Source organism: Lepidochelys kempii, chromosome 3, assembly GCF_965140265.1.
Source record: "Lepidochelys kempii isolate rLepKem1 chromosome 3, rLepKem1.hap2, whole genome shotgun sequence".
NCBI lineage: Eukaryota > Metazoa > Chordata > Testudines > Cheloniidae > Lepidochelys > Lepidochelys kempii.
This window is the reverse complement of record NC_133258.1, coordinates 192663953-192669952: the sequence shown is the minus strand read 5'-3', so window position 1 is coordinate 192669952 and position 6000 is coordinate 192663953.

Sequence of the window (6000 nt, the reverse complement as noted above, 5' to 3'; positions counted from 1 at the left end):
ACTGCAGCTGGGTATGCCCCTACCTGTATGTATGCTGGTGAAAGTGCAGGCTGGAGGGCTTTGCAGCTTGTCACAGAGGGAGCTTGTGAGAGGGAGCCCAGGCTGTTGGGTCAGGGGTCTCAGTGGTACCCCAGTTCCAGGTGGCACTCCGGGAGGAACCCATCACTGTGAAATCAAGAGACCTAGCTTTCAGACTTGGGTCCAATACTTGAATAGTTAGCTCTTTTTACCAAAGTTTGGAGAGAAAGAAGGCTGTACTGTGCCTAGCTAATACTGGGCCCAATCCCAAGACCACTGATGTCAATGAAAAGTTTCCCATAGATTTCAGTGAGCTTTGAATCAGGCCCTTAGATATATACTGGACATGGTATTAAGTCAGGCACATGGTGAAAAAGCAGGGTTCTACAAGAGCCTGTCTACTACCACTCATTCCTTTAATTTAATAATCTGGTGACTCATCCACCCCATTAATTTAAAAGCTGCATTTTCATTCATCTACACAAATGAAAACGGAAACACTTTGTTTTTTAAAAATTCCAAACAAACAACTTTTTATTTCAAAACAAGTTATAGTTGCTAACCTACTACATACTCAACTATCACAGAATGTTCATAATACAAACACTTAAAAAGCATGGACATTCTTCATGAAGGATCCTAAATCTTACACTGTCCACATAACACACACACTCTTATCAAGCATACATTAAGTACATATTTTATCACAACACAATCTTCACTGACAAAAAATAAATAAGAGTACTATTCTCTCATCGGTAACTTCAGAATATAAACACAAAACCCACTGAAAGAATATATACGCATGTTAATGACAAGTCCATAAACATACATAATTTTACCATAAATCAATAGCGTTACACACTTTTCCTATTAGCCTACATTAAAAGTACCATCAAGAAAGAGCAGTTTTAAGTAATTTATCAACTGATAGTAGAACTTGTCGGGAACTATATTTATACTTAATACTTCCCCTAAAAAGTACTTCTACTTAACACTTAAATAAACTTACACTTAACACTTAAGTAACACTTAAGTAAACTTACACTTATACTTAACACTTAATACTACCCCTAAAAAGTAAATATTTGAATAGCAAAAATCAAGATAAAAAAAACCTCTCCACAAAGTAACATACAGAAAAACACCCATGTGCCATAGTTAAGATTGTTGCATTGAGATAAAACATTCATTTCTTTATACTGCATACATGGGTGTGTTTATTACGTGGGCAGTATAAGATTTATGATGCCTTAATTAGCAATGTCCTTGCTGTTAAGTGCTTGTTTTTGGGAATAACACCATAGCTAAGTATGTGGTTTGCCATTCAGCAATCCTAATTGGTTTCAGAAATAGACTATTTCGGGGTTTAGAATACATACTAAAGGGTGAGTTGCCGTTGATTTCAGTGGAACCCATTCTAATTTAAATATTCAATTTTGCTTAAATAAATAAGCAAAATTAATACCTGACAATTTTCCGGTTTGAAATGAACAAGAAACCTGTGTGCATCAAGAATAAACCATTTCATTTGTAGTCCTTATGAATGGCAATTCCTTACCCTGTGCAGCAGAGGTAACAGAAGCATTTAAATACAGTTAATGTAACAAAGTCCTAGTGTTTGATTTTAAATCTAATATCATTTCTACATACTACGTACTGAAATTAAACCCTTTCTTTGCCGTGGACAGTAACGAAGAGGCAGGTTTCGCTGACAGACCAAGTTTAACTCTGTGTTAACTGCTAACATTATTTGGTGTAGACCCTGCCAATCACAGCAGATTGTGTGGAAGGTACGTAATAACAGCACTGTAAGTTAACAGAGGAAACATCTCTATTCCTACTTAAAGTTAATTAAACTCATCCTACATTTGCAGCATCTGAGAACAGGTTAGCCGTAAGGTACTGCTATCAGTTATTAACTGCTCAGTATGCTCAAAAGTCAGTTTCCAGTATTTAGTGTTAATATTTAAAAAAAAAACCAAAACAGATCATTAACACTGCACTCCACTAATAAGCAAAACAAATAGATTTTTAAACTGGCAACAGTTTACTTGTTTGGACTGCCCAATACGACAATGGAGATAGTAGTTATTGCCTGTTGTATTAGCCGGTCATGGGGAGACAAAAGGACCAATCCTGAGACACAGGGCCAAAGTTTTCTCTGTATTACACAGGCATAAATCTAGAGGAATGCTACTGTCAATGGTATTACTCCAGAGTTACACCAGTGAAATCAGAGAGCAAAATCTGGCAGCCTCCTAGATACTGCGCAGCCTCCTAGACAAACTCACTCTAAAGGAGCCTGTGGGGCAGGAAGAGAGGGTTTGTGGGCAGCTCCAGCTGAATGACTACTGGGTCCACAGACAACAGGCTGCATCTTCTGTGACACCTTAGGGGCTATTATTTCAGCTACAGCAAGTCTGCACATTCTTCTAGCCCTGCCCCCTGTTTTGGGAAGGGAGAAGGGTGAAGAGTCTTTTACCTCCAGTACCCCTGTAGTTTCCCATGAAAGGCCCCTTTAACTGGGCTGTGTGAGGACGATCAGAATACCGGATTATGGTGGATGGGACCCAGAATTCTCAGTTCTGGTTCTGTCTCCATCATTAACAGAATACATAAATGTGGGCAAGTCATTTCACACTCAGTGCCTCAGGTTTACCCTCCAGTCAATGAAACTAACCATTTGGAGGCTCAACTATATGTAAAGTGCTTTGAGATCCTTGGTGCCATGAGTACAAAGTATTTTTATTGTCTTGCATATCTCAGCCTATTTCACAAGAGAGAACTAAACTGAAATGTCTGCTGGCTGGAACGCTACTCCTTAAGTCCTACTCACAGAAAATTTGAGGAAAGATGCGCTTCTGCAGGTCCAATACTCAACAGATTAAAAAACCCACAGCTGGCAACTTTAAAACATCCACACAAACCAATCCCTGTCTCCAGGGGGGAGTATTACAGACCTACACAAAACTTTGTAGGTTCCTACCCATATATAATAAGGTGACATCACTTACCATGGCACATGTGCTTGACTGCCAACTACTTGTCCACAAGGTGATTTATTGCACCCAGAACTGACAATTATCTGCTACCCATGCAGCAGTTGGCAGTTAGTAGTCCTGTTACTTCCTATTAAACATTTATCTGTACACTCTGTGCACCTAGCTGAAGGTTGAATTATGGTCCCTACCTGTAATTTTCCCTTTATAACACACAGTTATAATAAAAAGGTTAAAGGAAAATTCAGAAAATCATGTTGTAAGAGGAGTTTAAGAAAATTTCCACAATACACCAGGTATCGGCAATCTTTGGCATGCGACCCGCCAGGGTAAGCCCCTTGGAATACCGGGCTGGTTTGTTTACCTGCCGTGTCCACAGGTTTGGCCAATTGCAGATCCCACTGGCCATGGTTCGCCGCTCCAGGCCAATGGGGGCTGTGGGAAGCGGTGGACAACACATCCCTTGGCCCATGCCGCTTCCCGCAGCCCCCATTGGCCTGGAGCAGCAAACCGCAACCAGTGGGAGCTGTGATTGGCCGAACCTGCATACGCGGCAGGTAAACAAACCAGCTCAGCCCACCAAGGGGCTTATCCTGGCGGGCCACGTGCCAAAGGCTGCCGATCCCTGCACTACAGGAACGGAGTGTCCTTCCGTTTTTAATTAAGTTAATAAGCTTTACACAGAAAGGTTCATTTTAAAATGCGTGTTCTGTTCTTTCCAAGGGTAATTTGTGAGTTTCTTGAAAGTTAGATTCTTACAACCATCTATTGCCTGGGAAGGTACAGAGTTTACATTTTATCTGTGGAGATATTTAACCTTCAGTAATATTCAGTAATGATCAACACTTAATTGGGATATTTTTTAATACTTCAGTATTCAAGTGAAACCACCCTGCTACACTTGCATATGAAACTATAAACCCTACTGTGATTACCAGGGCCTACAGTTAGTATTTTATATTGGCCTCAGTTCTATTCAATATATTCACAAATGATCTGGATAATGACATGGAGAATACATTTATAAAGTTTGCAGACAATACCAAGCTAGGAGGGGTTGTGATCGCTTTGGAGGACAGGACTAGAATTCAAAATGATCTTGATAAATTAGAAAAGTCATCTGAAATAAATAGGATGAAATTCAGTAAGGACAAATGGAAAGTACTCCACTTAGGAAGGAATAATCAATTGCATAAATACAAAATGGGAAATGATGACATAGGAAGGAGTACTAGAGAGAGACAAGGGCCTGAGGGTTACAGTGCATCACAAACTAAGTGAGAGTCAACAATGTAACACAGTTGCAAAAAAAGTGAACACCATTCTGGGATGTTTTAGCAGTGTTGTAAGCAAGCCACGAAAAGTAATTATTCCACTCAGCAGTGTTAAAGCCTCGTCTGTAGTAGTCTGTCCAGTTTTGGGCACCACACTTCAGGAAAGATGTGGACAAACTGGAGAAAGCCCAGAGGAGAGCAACAAAAATGATTAAAGATCTAGAAAATATGGGGGGCATGATAGCAGTGGAACAAATACATAGAAGGTTATTATAAAGAGGGTGATAATTGTTCTCCTTAACCACCGAGGACGGAACAAGATGTAATCAGCTTAAACTGTAGCAAGGGAGACTTAGGTTACACATTAGAAAAAACTTCCTACTGTAAAGGTAATTAAGCACTGGTACAAATTACTAAGGGGGGTTGAAATCTCCGTCACTGGAGGTTTTTAAGAACAGGTTAGACACTCTTCAGGGATGGTCTAGATAATATATAGTCCTGTCTCAGGGCAAGGAGACTGGACTAGATGACCTCTTGGGGTAGCTTCCAGTCCTATATTTTTATGATTTTAAGTCATTAGTAAGCAATTGCTGCCAAGTACTTAGCTAACCAATCCTGTTTCCCCAAGACTATTCCTCTCTTACTTTTACTAGATATCTGAAATTTCAGGAAGCTTCTTCCCAGAATTTTCCCTAGCAAATTCTTTTCCCCCCCTCCCTTCAGATTGCTGCTATCCTGCTGGTTTCCCTATGACTGAAAAGTACAGCTGGCTCCCTACTGTTACTCCTGGGGGAATTCTGCACCAAAAAATTAAAGATTCTGAAAAATTCTGCATATTTTGTCAAAACGACAATATAATCAAGCCAGTTTCAATTATTTTGGTAATTTATTTCAAAATACTTGTCAACAACAATACAGACAAAAAAAGATTCTGGTAATTTTATAGACAAATATGTTCGTTACGAGGCATATTAATACAGAACTTTGAGTAATTTATTTAAGTTACAATACAGAAACACATTTCCCGCACCCATCAGAAGCAATGAAAAAGCTTGGGGGAGTCAGGGTTAACAGAGGAGCTGAGGGAGAGGGAAGGAGCCTGGAGGGTTGTTGGGTGTGGGTGGGAGAAGTACAGAACAGTTTCTTTTTGGAGGGGGTGTGGGATCGTTAGGGAGTTGGGGAACCTCCCCCATGCAGACCCTGGCTGATCCCAAGCCTCTCCCAATGAGTCAGGCACATCTGCCTCTGTCCATATGCCCCCCCATCCCCATGTGTCCCTGCAGCCCTCCCCGCCCCCGGCCCTGATGTGGCCTTGCACCCCCACTCCCATTTAGCCTCTGGTTCAATGGTATTATCCCACTAGCTCCTGAGCCTGTACCCGAGTCTGTCCCCTGCACTAACCATTCTGAACCTGTCTGTGACCCCCTCCCCAGCAGTCCCGTGTGCCCCACTCTGCCTGTCCTATCCTGGCTCCATGGGCATGGTGCTGTGATGAATTTCTATTCCTGGCGGAGTTCTGCACCACCACGCATGCACAGAATTCCCCCCCACCCCGACAGAAAATACATTCTGCCCAAGAAGTGCTGCAGTTTTGCCTTTTGCCCACAGAGGCGCTGTGGCACCAGACCAGAATGCATCTGGCTGTGTTCATGCTGCTGGCTGTTCTGGTGCCACAGTGGCCTCTGATGGGCAAAAGGTAGAACTGC